Source organism: Rhincodon typus, chromosome 25 (genome assembly GCF_021869965.1).
Source record: "Rhincodon typus isolate 14 chromosome 25, sRhiTyp1.1, whole genome shotgun sequence".
Classification (NCBI taxonomy): domain Eukaryota; kingdom Metazoa; phylum Chordata; class Chondrichthyes; order Orectolobiformes; family Rhincodontidae; genus Rhincodon; species Rhincodon typus.
Window position 1 is genome coordinate 29,984,459 of NC_063356.1, and position 16,832 is coordinate 30,001,290.

The 16,832-nt window shown below is 39.1% G+C and overlaps 1 pseudogene; it reads right to left on the reverse strand.

Annotated features, from left to right (window-relative positions):
- The window catches only part of LOC125486043, a 102,310-nt pseudogene that overhangs the window by 25,600 nt on the left and 59,878 nt on the right, over positions 1-16,832 (reverse strand).

Below are 16,832 nucleotides of genomic sequence, written 5' to 3' on the forward strand. Positions count from 1 at the left end.
TCATGGAGTGACATTTACTACCATCCAATTCAAAGGAATCATTCCAGAATCTATAGAATATAGGAAGATAATCATCAATGCATTGGCTGTCTCAATAGAAATCTCCTTCAGAAAGCGTAAATGCAAAACTCTAACCCACAATTGGGAAGCTGAATTTTTGCCTCCTAAAAATACATTCTCCTGTCCACTCTTCTAGGAGTCCTGGTGGGTGCAGAAAGTTTTGCCTCCTTTATTTCTGTATCATCACATCCAATATTTCTCCTGTGCGTAATTCACAAGTTTACTATTCTTCTATTATGTTATGTGATCCTCTTTCTGCTTACTCTCTCTTTTCATGTAGAATTACTTGAACACTTGTTATGAAACCCTGGCTATCATTTGGAAGGCCTTTCATATTTGCATCATGCTTCTTAGTCCTCAATTTCATGCCTTGGTTAAAATGTAAAATTTCTCAAATGCATCAAGTAGTCTTCAAGATCCTGAATGAATGGCAGTAATGTTCATGTTCCCCAACCAAAGCTGCATTCGCTCATGACAGGGTGGGGCAGAGATGTGGGTGTTTGGCTAAGAAAAGCTAATCAGCTGCATTTGGAGCAGAAGTGAGAGGAGACTTGAAACAAGCAAAACATGTTTGGACCTGATAAGTTGAAGAGAAAATTACCAAAAGAATGCTTAGACAAACTTAGACTAAAATGCTGATTTAAAAAGTGTAACGAATTTAAATGGGTGGATAAAGTTACATGGTCACATGGCATAGATCAGCAGTGTTGAAAGTCCACAAGAATCCTACAATGATACAGAGAGTATTGAAAAGAAATATCTTGTGGACCTGAATTATTAAACACATTCTACCCCAAAACCCCCGGCACCTTTCCCTGTGACTGCAGGAAATGTGACACCTCCCCCCTCACCTTCATTCAAGGTACAAAACAAACCTTCAGGAGCAGGTCACTGTTTGCCTTGGTTCTCCACTTTGGACTGAGGTTCCTTTGTAGTTCATGCCTTCACTGAGGGACTGTGTATCATTATTCACATATGTTAAGGCTCCATTCCATGTAGGGATGATGTATTGCCCATCCTCATGATGGCAAGAGTGCTGCATACAAGCTAGATACCCACATCCTTATCTAATTGCAGTGAAACTAGCTGGAAATGTGAATGAAGGGTGGGAATCCTGGATTCAGGTCCCAGTTTCCACTTTACAGTGTTCCTGAGTTGGCCTGAATTGATGAAAATTTGGGCCATTATCTCAATTGTCATGTTTGCATGACAGAAGAACATAAGGATAGGATTTTGGCTGAAGAGATATCATAATCATAAGTCAGACCCTGAAGTCCTATAGACATTTTAAACTTGTTCTTCCAACACTAACCCTAACCTTAATCCTTACTCTTCCATTCTGAGTCCTAGCAGCCAGCTAGCTATTAAACAAGACAAAAAGGAAATAGGACATCCTGAGTGCTGGAATTTAATCCCAGTTGAAAGGAATCAGATCTTCATAATCTCAACGAATCTACAAAACTGAAGATTTTGAAATCATCTGGTCAAATTCCAAAGTAAACATTACCAGTAACCTCCACTTAAATGGTCTCAACATTCAACTGTCTTGGCAAATAATTCAGAAACTGATCCATAAATCTGTTTTTGTAACTTCTATCTTTTTGAAATCACCATTTAGTTCTAATCTGTCTGATTATGTTGTGCTAGTAATTGTTTTTATGTTTAGTAATTTATTAACTTTTTTTTGTTAACTCAAGGAAGCTTGATTAAATTGATTATTTTTAAATTCATTTGGTCTGGAGAAAGGCATCCACAAGGAATCAGTTTTTACTTTGAACAAAAACAGAAGTTGCTGGAAAAGCTCCCTACCTTGATTCAGTCTTCTCTTCCCTCATCCAGTCCCTGCCCATGTACATCTGTGGCCAGACCTGCTGAGCTTTTCCAGCAACTTCTGTTTTTGTTCCTGATTTACAGCATCCACAGTTCTTTCGGTTTTATTTAATTTGTATTTTGACCTTGTTGTATTCAACTAGGGGGACAGGTTGAGTCATTCATCTCTTCCAACCTGGGAGATTAACAATTTTAGATGTCCTCTTTGAAACCATTACAAACCTTGCTCATCATCTGGAGGTACAAATTGTGGTCTCATCTGGGCTTTAAACCAAAACATGAACAACAGCATTAGCGTGTGCACATTGTTACTTTGCAACTTTTTTTTAAACTGCAAAAGGCTTTCTTTAGTTTGCACTGCCACAGCATAGAACAGTCTGCAATCAATGTCAGAACTCTCCTAGTAGAATTAGGGGAAGTTACTTTTGAGGATTCAAAAGTTCTGTTCCTTGAACAGTTAAAAGATTTTGTGGAGCATTTGGTGTTAGGAGTTCACCTGAAAGCCAGAAAACCCAAAATCTTAGAAGGCAACTGTGATGTTGAAACAGAGAGATTAAAATTGGGGCAATAGAAATTAGAATTTCAAGGAAAAAAAAGGAAAAAATGGAAACAAAGAAAGGAAAGAGAGAGATGGGGATAAAAACAAGAATAGAAGAGAGAGAATTTAATTAAAGTGGCCGCAAAAGGAGTTTGAACTAAGCTCAAGCTGAAAGATGAGAATGCTACAAATTCTTTTTAGTCATTCATGGGATAAGGGCATCACTGGCTAGGCTAGCATTTATTGCCTATCCCTAATTATCCGGAGGACACATTCAAGTTAACCACATTACTGTGAACCTGGAGTCACATGTAAGTTCAAACGAGGTAAGGATGGCACACTTCCTTCTCTAAAGGATTAGTGAACATGGGTTTTTCCTGACAATCTACAATGAATTCATGGTCATCGTTAGACACATAATTTCAGATTTTATTTTGTTGAATTCAAATTCTGAATTGGCAGGATTTGAACCCAGATCCCCAGAACATTGCCTGGGTCTCTGGATTAACAATCCAGCAATAATACCACTAGGCCAATGCCTCCCCCACAATATCACATGAATATGACTAGCTCAGCCTTGGGGATGAAAACAATTTGGTTTGCACATGTAATTCCTAAATTTGACGTGACAGAGGTAGAAGCTTCCTTCATCTCTTCAAGGAAGTAGCAATGCAGCTAAAGTGGCCATTTCAACATGAGTGAGAGATAGTAAGAACTGCAGATGCTGGAGTCAGAGATAACACAGTGTGGAGCTGGAGGAACACAAGAGGCCAGGCAGCATCAGAGGAGCCAGAAAGTTGACATTTCGGGTCGGGACCCTTCTTCAGAAAATTTCAGATGGTTGCTGTGTTCTTCCAGCTCCACACTGTCTTATTTCAACATTAGTCCTTATTTCTGCAATATACCCTCTCAGTAAAGCACAAAACTTTGCTCCCTTTTCCTGAGGCAAGTGACACAGATTATGATGCAATTAGAAAAAGGTTATCTTAAGTGCACACCAGTTAGTGCTGGAGACATGCCATCTAAAGTTCCATACCCTCAGGAAATTGTCTGACCAGATGTACCTGGAATTTGCAAAGCTTAAGCAGCTAGTTTTTGATCAGAGGCAATGGACACTTAAGACAATTATGAAAAGCCAAGTGAACTAATTATTTTTGAGAAGTTCAAAATCTTCATATCCTTCCCAATAACAAGGCACATAGTGAAACACAGGGTAACTGGATTCAGGCAGGCAGCTACACTGGCTGAGAGATTGATCCACAAACCCCTGTTCCAGAAGAGAATCTTTCCAATCTATCCCAAACCAGCTGGAAAGGATAGAGTTGGTGAGTGATAGAAAACTGAGCATCCATGGGAGAGTCAGAAGTGCTGGGAAAGGCATGGAAAGTGTGGTACTGAGATGAAAGATGAGGCCAAGAAACCTGTGTCTAGGAGAAATGTATCCACAGGGGAAGGAATCCATTTTTAAATTAACCTTGTTGCAGCCAACCGAGGGGATGAGTGAATAAAGGGGAGTTAGCTCATCCCCCCTCACCCAGAAGGTTGACAATTTCAGGAATCATTATAAAGTAGGGAACATTGCCAGGTGCCTGGATAACAGGTTTAATTTGGAATGGGCATTTGAAACTGCACTGGATTGGTTATGCTTCATGTTTGCTTTAAGCATTACAAATCAGTAAATATAACAGTGCACACTACACTAAATTAAATGTATTTTAATACCAAAAAAGATTTTTTTAAGAATGCTTATTATTGCCTTTACACCATAACAGTGAGCATGATTTGAAAACTCTTCCCAAGTGCACACAATCAGTGGACCTTGTCACTTTGACCTAGGATGTGGCTGGCTAAGTAAATAATGATCGATGTATGCAAAGTGAACATATGCATGTGTGATACATTTATCTGCATTGTGTGAGTGCACACAAGATGCTTACTAATAAACATTACGCATGTCTCTAAATCTGTGTCATTGTAACCACACTGGTGTTTGTCAACGAATTCTATTGGACAATGTTATAGTTGAAACTGTGGTTGATGGTGGATTAATGAGATCAGATCAAAGAATACCTCCTCCAGTTTCTGATATCTTTCCTTTAGCATCTCTTCAAAATCTGTTTTTGTTTTCTCAGCTTTTTCTTGCTCTCTTAGTAAGTTACATTTTCGTTGTTCATCACCTGTTGGAGTTCAGGCTTATTATGTAAAACGACACCTATAGGAGAAGAAAAGGAAGAGATTGTCATTTTAGACTTTTGTTTTACAGTGTTTTTTGTATGTCAATGGTCTCTCAAAATCCAAAGTTTAATTTGTTATTTCAAATTTAAGTTACAAATTAGAGCTGCTACGGTCTCTTATTTGTTAAGAAGAGCATACAATGTTAATCAATATAATAGAATGAGCACATAATTCATGCTTGCCAGCAACACTGCTCATTAGTAACAAACTTGCACATTATAAATTTATTTTACGCTTGGATGATTCACCAATACACCGGAACCGCACCCAGTTGCACTCAATGATCAGTTAGATAAGCACTGTTGCCAGACAATTGTGCATTCTGTTTCACCAGTGGCATTATGTTTCCAAGTGCCACTTTTATATCAATTCAATTTTTGTGCTTGCTTAGCAACTTCATTCTGCAAAATTAATATTAGTTATACAGATCAGTGATGATCAGTTTCTTACTCGAAGGGCAAGGAACCACTAAAGATATTTAAAGAAATATCTGTGCTATTGTATGAATGGGCCCTTCCTGAGCATATTCACCAACAATCTCAAATATTTATCTAACTGAATTCTTTCGTAGCTGTTTGATTTTAAGATTTTATATAAATATTGAATGTTTTAAAAGCATTTTAACCGCTGTGGAAAATACCTTTTAAAAAAAGCTACAAACTGTTGGCCAAATTTTTGCAGCTCAAATTTGCACAATAGTAAAAATTGCAGATTAGTGACACCTTTAATTTTCAAGCTCATGACTTTAATTGGAGGACAAGATTATAATAACTTAAATTCATATCAGAGGCTGCATCCTGAATATTGTGCATAATATTAATCACAAAGGTGTTTTCGCACTGAAGGAGATATTTCAGCCTATTGTGTTTGCAATAGCTCTCCAAGTGAACATTATGACTTAGTGCCATTTTTCTGTCTTTTCCTCATGCCTTTGTATGTTGTTTCTATTCAAATAATAGACCAACACCATTTTGAATGTCTTGAGTTGAAGCTACCTTCACCACACTTCTAGGCCATCCATTCCAGAATGGAACCACTCATAGAGTCATAGGGATCTAGAGCATGAAAACAGACCTTTCAGTCCAACTCATCCATGCTGACCAGATATCCTAAACTAATCTAGTCCCGTTTGCCAGCATTTGTCCCATATCCCCCTAAACCCTTCCATCCAGATACCTTTTAAATGTTGTAATTGTACCAGCCTCCACCAGCTCCTCTTGCAGCTTATTCCATACATACACCATCCTCTACGTGAAAAAGTTGCCCCTCTGGTCCTTTTTAAATCTTTCCCCTCTCACCTCCATTGTGTGGAAAAGTTTTATTCACATCTTACACTTGTTTCTTTTGCAAATTACTTTAAATCCATGTCTTTTTGTTCTTGATCCTTTTATGAGCAGCAATAGTTTCTTCCTATGTACTCTATGCAGCCCCCTCATGATTTTAAAAACTTCTACGCTTGGGGTCTAGATGGCTGAAGGAATGGACATCAGTGAAGGAAAGGTTTCACAAGATATCAAAATCAAGGAACACAGAACGCTGGAGGCATATAGAGCTGAATAAAGCTAGATGCTAGGCATTGCCATAAAATGAATGAACACGAGGATGAGAATTTTAAATTGGAGCAATACTGGGGAACAGCGAACTTCTTGAGAACAGAGTGTTGAGTGAACTCAAATAAGGACAGCAGTTTTGGATGAGTTAACGTTTACACAGTGTGGATGACTAGGACAGCATCAGAATAACCGGGACTGGATGAATATTTCATCAGCAAAGTGGCTGAAGCACTTTGCTTTTTGTTCTTACATCTGACCTAATGAGTGCAAGGTGAAAAGCTTTGACAATAAATCTCTATTTTCAGCAATACTCAAGATCAATAGGTTGCAAATAGTTTGGTTCAATGGAACATTAATCTGGAAAATCATGGCTACATTTTAGGATTTATATGAGAAAGCTGAGTGTAGTTAGAGCTATTATAGCAACCACATGAAGCAAGCTTAGATTAGTCTTGAAATTGTGGTTAATAACATTCATTAATTTATGACTGATTTCTATCCACAAGATTCAATTTCGTTTTGGAGGTGGATAATTTTGTTTTTGTGAACCATTTGTATTAGCTGTAAAAGTTAATTAGTAAAGCCTTGTGAAGGTTTGTAAACTGACAACTGAGTACAATTCTATTGTCAAAGTTTGATTTTCCACACTTCACATTAAGAATGTGCTGTAATCACAACTTAACCAAGAGAGAAATATAGTCTAAAGGTACTCATTTTTAGATTAATTTTTTGACACTAAATTTCTCTCCATCCCATTAATTAACTATTCCCTTTTGCAAATAGTTATCTAATTATTTAGAGATTTGATACCTTCCAGGTTACAAACTATATTATTTATGCAGCAGCATAGTGATAGATCAATGCATTTGAGTTCACATGATCTTGGATATTTATTTTCAAAATACTTGGTCGTCATTTTTAAAAGATGTTGTCTTGGTAGTTACTTGAGGTAAAGTATGCTGTGTTTTCTGGATCTGTACATCAATTATCTTTTTTTTTTCAAAATCTTAATTTTTTTAATACACATGAGATGCCCAAAGAGCTTTATCAATTATCTGTTAGCATTTTCCTAAACAGTTTGAATAATATTTCATATTTTACACATTATTTTACTTAATGATGTTATTGTTTAATGCCATCCATGCCTTTTACAAATCCACCAAGTTCCTGGCATGTTGTGTTCATTTGATTCCTTGTTGTAGACTGATAATTTTGAGACTTGACTCATCACCAATAATTCTAGCTTTTAAATGCTTCTTCCAAACACAAGATATTGAAAGAAGTCACTTAGGGCAAAATAATGAGGAAGAGAGTTTTTTCTTAATTTATGGGCTTACTATTTTATTATAGGGGAGCAGGGCATGTAATAAAATTGAGGGCTCTTCATGTGACCATTGAGGCCCACTTTTTGTTTCCAAGAGTCCCTTTCACTCTGACTGCATCATCTAGAAAATTAATTAAGGATTCTGTCTCTGTCTCTGTCTCATCTATCTTTCCCTGCACCATCCCCTCTCCCCATTCTCCCCCACCGCCCCCCACCCCATGCAAAATATATTTCAGGTGTTGTAGGGGAGAGTAGTACATATAATTGAGTCTTGCTTCTTTTGAGTTGAGGAAGCAACTGGGCTCTAGTTTGCTACTCCAACCCAATACACTTTAAGGATTCTGAGTACTAAGCAGCAACATTAAACTGGAGGGTGCTAATAATGGATAAATTAATTGATGGTAAGTGGAATGCTTTCAAAAGCATGCAGACCAATACAGTAGCAACAAATGGTCAAAAATGCTCTGAACAGAAAGGAAAATCAATTTGTAAAATTTTAAACCTTTGAACTGAATTTGATTGTGGAGAAATAGTTCAAAAGATTACATGCCAGTTGGAAAGGGACATTGTGTATCTAACATTATACACTGATACAAATTTGGACACTGTAGCTGGAGAGGAAGGAACAAAACTTTAAAGATGAACATAAGCTGAAATTGACTGCTTAGTTGCTAAATGGCTACCTGGAAGGTTTTCTTTAGGGCAGAGAAGTTGAGGAGGGAAACCTGATTGAGGTATACAACTTTGAGGGACATGGACTGAGTAGAGAAGAAGAAACTCTCCTCCCATCTTTTTAGTTGTGGGGTCAATAACCAGGGGCATAGATTTAAGATACGGGACAGAGATTGATAAGGGCTTTTTACCCAAAGTGATGTGCCTGCAACTATGCTTGAAATAGTGAAGTGAGAAGCATCACAGCATTTAAGTATTTAGATGACACTTGAACTGCCAAAGCATACAAGGCTACAGGCCAAGTGCTGGAAAACTCTATCCTAGTAGATAGATACTTGATGACCATTGTAGTCATTACATGCCTGATTCTGTGTTATAAAACTCTTAAACCTTCTGACTTGTTGAATTGACTTTATATTCAACATAAAACATGTACTGTGAATGTAACAGAACCCTTGCCCTTAGTGAGCTTATTATCTGAGGGGACACAACAGCCACAGATCCGAGGAATGAATGAAAAATATTCTAAGGTACCTGGAGGGGTATTAAAAACTGCTTTTGAATTGCAATTGGCCCTTTTAAACAAATTGATGAGTATTGGGTATTTCTAATAGATTTTAAATGAGCAGGGATCTATCCTGTACTAAAGTAGGTTACTGTGTTAGTGCTGCAATTGGAAAATTGAATCACTTGGAAGCAAATACAATCTATACAGCAAAGGACAGGTCTTGTCAGACTTTATCTTTTGACCAGATATCCAAAATGAATAAGGAAAGTGAAGAAATTTTCTCCTCTTGCAAAAGGTCTTTAGCTGTCCACTGACTGTCTTGTACTATAGTAAGTTAGGATTGGCAGATGTGGTCGGGTAGTTATAAACATTTACTTTTAAATGTAAAGCAGACTTAGTGTTTTGAGTCCAGTGACCCTTCAGAACTGATAGTAGCTGGGAAAAGTTGGTACTTATGCTGATGACGGGGTTGGCATGGAAGGAGTGAGTGGAAATGTGGAGATGAAGTCCAGAGAGACAGAGAGAGGGAGAGAGAGAAGGAGAGAAAGATGGTTAGGCAGATAAAGGGATGGTGGATTGTAAGACAGGGAAGGAGGAAAACTGATAATGCGAACACTGAGTCAGTGAAAATGTGTTGGCTGTGCTGAAAACAGCCCATGTAATGACATGGCCTGGGGTGTGGGGCTGGGTACAGGGTATGGAAGGCAGTGTTCGAGTCCTAAAATTATAGAAATTAACAGAGTCCTGAATGCTGCAGGTTTGCAAAACAAGGTAAAATACAATACCATTAATCCCAACAGTATTCCTTTATAGTCTCAAACACCAGAGAAAGAATTCCCTTCTTTATCACACATTGGGATTGACTTAACTGTGGCTTGAATTCCACGGTCTTGAGAATCTGATCACCTGTGCCTTGAGCACTTATACAAACAAACATTGACTTTCCCAGCTACAAATAACAATTTCAGGATTTTATCCAAACACTTCTGGTGTGGAACTTTACCTCAGCAGAAGGAGTTTAGGTTTAGCTTATCCCATAACTTTCTAAACTATTACCCTTTCTAGGTACAACTGTTTTATGCGTCCATCCTCAACCAAAACTTCTGCAAACCTGTCAAGCTAAAACCTAAAATCTTTCCAAGCTATGAGTTTTTCCCCTAACCAACAGCAAAAAAAAAATCACCTTCTAAACTGATGGTGGGGGAATTCAAAACTGGGGGCCATTTTCTAAGGTAGAAGAGAAATATTTCAAAAGAACCTTGAGGCAACTTTTTCACATGGAGGATGGTTTGTATGTGAAATGAACTGCCACAGGAAGTGGTAGATGCAGGTACAGTGCCAACATTTAAAGGACTTTTAGACAGGTACTGAATAGGAATGGTTTAGAGGGATATTAGCCAAATGCAGGCAAGTGGGACTAGTTTAGTGTGGGAAAGTTGGTTGGCATGGATGAGTTCGACCACAGGGTCTGTTTCTTTGCTGTATGACTCTTTGTTATAGTGATCACGGAAGGAGATGAAGACAATGGGAGTGGTATAGAATTTGTGGCAAAGGGCAAAGGTAACTGCTCTGATCTTCCGAAGGTTGAACTGGAAAAACACCTTTTGAACAAAAAGGTTTACAAATTCCATAAGGTGTATTTTGAAAATCATTCCAAATGGCACGACTCACCTCTTTTGAATTAATACCAATTCGCGATGGAGATCTCGATAACTCTTAGAATCTTTCATAGGATTTTTTTAACTTTTTAGGCATAATGAGCTCAGTTTTCTCATCTGGCTGAGTCACAGCTTTCTTTAATGCATCCTTGGTACCAGCCTGGGCATATCCTGCCATAGAGAATCAGTTTTAGATAGACATGCAAAAACATGACACAACGCAGCCTAACATCTTCTCATTGTTCAATGTGGGAGCATCACAGACTGGAAAATTTTCAAATGATTGGAAACATTCACTTTTTTATTGAACAACAGTAGAACCAAAGAGAAAAACAAATATAAGCTGCATTTGCCTCTAGGTACAGATATGGATTGCTTACCTTTCAAGCAGCAGCAGTCAATGAATGATTATAGGACCCTGCTCACATCTTTTGGAACTGGGTGTCAATTACATTCTGTCTAGCTTGTCGTACCTGACACTGCAGCGCTCTATCATGCAGAAGGTGATGTTCTTCCTGCTCAATGGCCTCTTCTTCCTCCTCAGAACATTGACGCCGCTCTCCTAGCTCTTCAGCATTCATCAGATCCCATTTTTGCCTACTGTAGTTATATATAGCACAGCATGATAGGATTAATGTGCACACTCCGTTGGGAGTGCACTGAAGGTCTCACACAATGATCCAAGCATCAGAACCGTATCATTAGCAGACTTATCATCTGCTCTAAGATGGTACTGGTTGAAGAATGGACCACATGTATCAATGTTATTCCTCAGTGAAGAATCGGCATAAGAGATATCAACCATGGTTGCAGACGGTAGCCATTGTCTCCCAGTAACATCCTTGTAGGGCATCAGGGACTTAGCTGTTTAACATATTCCTCTATACAGTGGGACATGGTGGACTCTGACAAGGAGAACATAGAATGTCTCTACATGGACCTTTGATGTAGGAAACTAATTCCAATAAGTGCAGTACAAGCATATCACACATATACAGTAGGAGGGTGTAAATGTTATATCATTACTGACATCCTGACCACAATCCCCACATCACCCAAGAAAGGCTGCTTTGCATGTAACAGCATGTTAACAAATACATGCTGTTCAAGGCAGGAATAAATCAATTCTTTTCTCTTGTGATTTTGGATTGCCTTTGTGAACTGTATTTCATAGTTCCCGCTCTTAAGTGATTATTTCTGCCTCACAGGGGTAACTATTTTTAATTTGCAATGTCCAGTAACATGGTCAAGATTTGTATTCCGGACAGTTGGACACTGCATGTATTTCATATGCAGGATGCTACGTTTAGAGATGTCATCAACTCATACTGTGAAAATGTTTGATTGATGCAATTGTTTCTGAAGGTTTCACATTGCTCACAAGTAAAGCCTGCATGCTTGCACAGAAAAAAAAATACATAACCCACCCACTCCAGGTGAGATCGCAAACACTTTCCGTTATTACTGCAAATTGATCATTCGCATGAGTATGCAGGTAATGCAGGTCACACTTGTCACAGACAGTCTTAGTCTGGCAATGACTGCACCCCTGAAACTCTACGTTCCTTTCTTCCTTGCACTGACTGCCAAACCCACATGTTACTGAGCTTCCACTTGTTCCCACACACCTCTTTGAATTATGACGTCACCTCCCAATATTATACCTCCCCACCTAGCCAAAACTTTAGCCCTACAATTTAGGTATATCAAGCATTGTGCTGCACAGTTCCCCCCATGAAGCTAGGGTGTTTGCACCTTTGCAGATGCCTCATCCTGCAGTATCTCATGTCCAATGCTCTATCATCTCTCCTAAAATATTGTCTTTCCCCCTTTCATAATTATCGCCCTGTTTGCATCCCAAGCTGTGGCCTCCAATCCCCAGAATTGACATCCCCAACTTCCCTAAATCAGTAGTGAGCCTGATAACCACATGACTTTCATTGAGTGGATCAAACTGACTGTAGCCCACCCCCATGATTGACTTGGATGGACTGCTCTGATCATTTGAGTGACTAATCTCTATGCAGGTCCCTGGCTTACTGCACTCCCCAGATTGGTTGCATTAGACCTGCAGGACTGCCCATGGCCCACTTGCCATACTGTGGTGGTTTGGACCCCATGACCCTGGACACCACAACTAGCCAACCAACGGCGTACAAGCCCTTGGGCTGATATTGGACAATGCTGTTGACTTACTTTGTGAGCACCTTCTTAATGAAGGTTGCCTTCCTTGAACTGCCTGGGGACTACTCTCCATAGACTTTGAAACATGGCCATTTAGTTGATGCACATTCAGTGTGTTTGTCCATATGCTGCTGGTACATGGTGTAGTTTTGAGATAGATGTACCACCTTTCCATATAGCAACATGTCCATCCCCTAGAGTGATCACTGCTGACAACAATCATAAGGTACCTGGCTTTGTGCCTGTGCTAAAAGCCAAGGCAATTAAAAGTATGGTGAGCCTTTAAACTCTGGCTGAGAAGGCAGAGCTGAAGAAAGGATGTAAGGTACAGCAAAGCAGAGATTCTGTGAGCATCAAAGTAGGCCTAAAGTGAGTAAGCACTAAGAGTGCAAGCAAGGAGTCATGAGTTGCAATCTGGTCTATTTCATGTACTAGGTGCCCATCCACGTGTATAAACCATCCCAGCAGCAGTACTTAAATAATAAGTGCTGGTGTGCTCTGGGGTGTAGTATTGAAGTGCTGAAGTGTGCTGTAAATGGATTGGAGATACGCCATGAGGGTTCAGAGAGGCTGGTACATGTCCAATGCCAACTATCATGGATTGGGGCTGTGGTGGTTGCTGCCTATGAAGTGTACCCTAAGATGTTATGACTGTTGTCCAAGGTGCAATTCTGGAGGAGTAAGTGGCGAGTTGGACTCGCCAGGTTCTGGCTCTGTCTTTCATGTTGGGAAATGTCACTGTCTAGTTTCTATTCAGCAGGTGGGACAATGGGAAATTGCATGTCCATGAGGTGAGATGTGGTAATAATTGCACGCCCATACCTGAAAATGGGTCTCTCTGTTTCACCATTCAAAAATGGTAGCAGAATCTTAGTTTTTTTTTTCTTGCATGAAGAATCACATTATTCATATTTTGCCATATTTTCACAAATGACTCATCAATGCCCACGTCATTCATGCACTGGGAACATTACATCCAGAGATATTTTCCTTTGCACCTGAATTTGATATTCCAAAAGATATCACCTTACAATGCTGATTGCATTGAGGAATCAACCCAAGATATATACTCAAGTCCCCCTAATAGTTTTTATCAATATCGTCAAGGTGAAGTCATGTTTCTGGGCATACAAAGAGTTGAAAAATGGAAAGCAAATTAATTGCAGATTCTAGAAATCTGAAACAGCAGTTGAAAATTCTTGGTACACTTAGCAGTATCTGCAGAATGAATAGAAAAGTTAAGAATTCATGTGTGAACTTCTCTAAATTGAAATTAATAATGATTGGCACTTAAGAAGAAGCAGAACAGAGAGACAGAAAGGGAAAACAAAACATATGCAAAACAAAAAAGACAGACTTTTATATTGCTTAAATTATAAACAGGAAATGGTTAAATTCTTTCAGCGACATTAATAAAGAAAACAAAGTATAATAAGAGAAATAAAATAAATAAACAGGGCCCAGCATGTGTATGAATAGCTTAAGGGGTTGGAAGTTAGGCAAGTTAGAACATCATTAACCTCCCCTCTCTGAGCTATTCAATTGGTCTGTATGTTTCCCCTCCTTCCTTTCTTTCATTCTGTTCTGTTTTAAATGCCATCCATTACAATATTTCCAGTTTTAACTAAAGGTCTAAACCTGAAATTTTAACTTCAGTTTTCTTTCTATAGACACTGTCTGATCTTATGGATGCTTCCAGTATTTTTCAGTATTTTTAAGATATAAGAAGTAATTATTTTGAAAGAATAAGAGTGTACACACCCAGACAATGTGTTTCTCAAACTGGGAGCTGTAGCAGGTTTTACTGCTGCACAGCAAAACAAAACAGAGCTACTTGTACTCTTCAGAAGTACTGATGGCAGTTAAATCGGACTGTAAAGCATTTGTTCCATTCAGCCTCTAGGAGATAACTGAACGCTCAAATTGCTTATGAGATATGCACACATACTTTGTTGAATATTTTCAAGACTGTGATCAATACTTTTTAATCTCTCAGGAAATTAAAATATACAGGGAGTGGGCAGGAAAGTAGAGTTGAATTGGAAGATCAGCCATGATCATGATGAGTGGTGGTGCACATTGAACATCTGCGTGGTCTATCCTGCCATGAATGACTCTCCTTCTCAATCTCTTCCTTCATCTGAGGGGTGGTGACCATCAAGTTAAACCACTGCCAGTTGTCTTTCTCTCTCTCTCTCTCTCTCTCTCTCTGATGAGGGTTAATGGCAGGATTCTCGGCAGTGTGGAGGAGCAGAGGGATCTTGTGGTCCACATCCATAGATCCCTCAAAGTTGCTACCCAAGTTGATAGGGTTGTAAAGAAGGCATATGGTGTGTTGGCTTTCATTGGCAGGGGAATTGAATTTAAAAGCCGTGAGGTTATGCTGCAGCTCTACAAAACTCTGGTTAAACCACACTTGTAATATTGTGTTCAGTTCTGGTCACCTCATTATAGGAAAGATGTGGAAGCTTTAGAGAGGGTGCAGAGGAGATTTTCCAGGATGCTGCCTGGACTGGAGTGCAGGTTTTATGAGGAAAGGTTGAGGAAGCTAGGGCTTTTTTCATTGGAGCGAAGAAGGATGAGAGGTGACTTGAAAGAGGTTTACAAGATGATGAGAGGCATAAATAGAATGGATAGTCAGAGACTTTTTCCCAGGGCGGAAATGACTATTACAAGGGGACATAATTTTAAGGTGATTGGAGGAAGGTATAGGGGAGATGTCAGAGGTAGGTTCTTTACACAGAGAGTGGTGGGTGTGTGGAATGCGCTGCCGGCAGTGGTAGTGGAGTCAGATACTTTAGAAACTTTTAAGCGACTCTGGGATAGGCACATGGAGGATAGTAAAATGTAGGGTATGCAGGGTAGATTGATCTTAGTAGGATAATAGGTCAGCACAACATCGTGGGCCGAAGGGCCTGTACTGTGCTGTACTGTTCTATGTTCTACGTTCTATGAGAGAGCAGCCCTGTGGTCTGGTAAGGCCATGGTGACATTTCCTTACCTTCCTGCCCCGATGTCTAATGTTCTTAGGTTGGAATGACAGGCATCTCCATAATGGGTCTGCGCTTACGCAGCTAATGACCACCAGCAGCATGCAGAAAGACAGGTTGCAATACAAAGCTGTATGCAACATTGGCTTGAGGTGAGCGATTTAAAGGGATCATGGACTACTTAACCAGTTTGTCACTAAATTAATAAAGAATTTCTTACTATATATGACTTCAGAGCTTTCCTACATTTGGCTAAATTTGAGTTATTTACAAAGAGTTCTTTGGCTATTGCTAAACTTATTTTCATTTTTTTCAAAAATGCTAATGCTAAAACAAGATGCTTTCTGACACGGTTGGCCAGTTAGGTTTCCTCTGGGGAACGTACAGGTCTGAGAGAATGAGCTTTCACAAAGCAGGACAAGCTGCCAGAAGACAGAGGGGGAAAGGAGGAGTAGAGATCTCTGCAGGATGCAGTATCTGTGAAGGTTCTTTAGGAAACAATTTTCTTATCTCAGTTTCAGCAAAGACCTTTTACATGAGGCATTCCACTTTTCTAACTAGTGTAGCTACACTGCAACTTCAGAGTCATATAAGGGCTACATTGCCTGTGGCTTTCAAGGTGATTTAACTTGAATGTATCTTGCTCCATCTTGCTATAGATAACTGTAAACTTTTTCTTATTCAGCACCTATGGGATCAGGAGTGTGCCAATTGATCAAATATTCCAGATAATCAAGAGGTTCACATGAACAATGTGAAAACACACACTAAGTAATAGAAACATAATGCCGGAAGTATACACACCACTGTTATACTTTATTTACATCATAAACCACTTAAATAATAAAACAATTTTGCCTTAAATAAAACTTACTGGCAGAGAGCCTTCTCACTCACACCCTCAACTGACTGCTCAGTCATGGGGGTAGATTATGGAATTTAAGGAGGAATTGACTCGAAATTCAATCAACTATTACTATTTTGTGTGGCCATTCGATTGAACAACAAGTACGTTTACATTGAAATACATAAATTAAAAACTATAATAATTGGACAGAATAATACAGTAAACTTCACGGTATTTGAAGTATATAATTTTTGCTGGTTTATCAAAAGTCCCAGTTCATAATATGCCAGTTAAAGCAAAATTCTCTGTATAAGCAAAATCTCACATCTCTGCAGAAGAGACATCACTGAAACAGTCTACATAGAAGATAACAAGGTGTAAAGCTGGATGAACACAGCAGGCCAAGCAGCATCATAGGAGCAGGAAGGCTGAC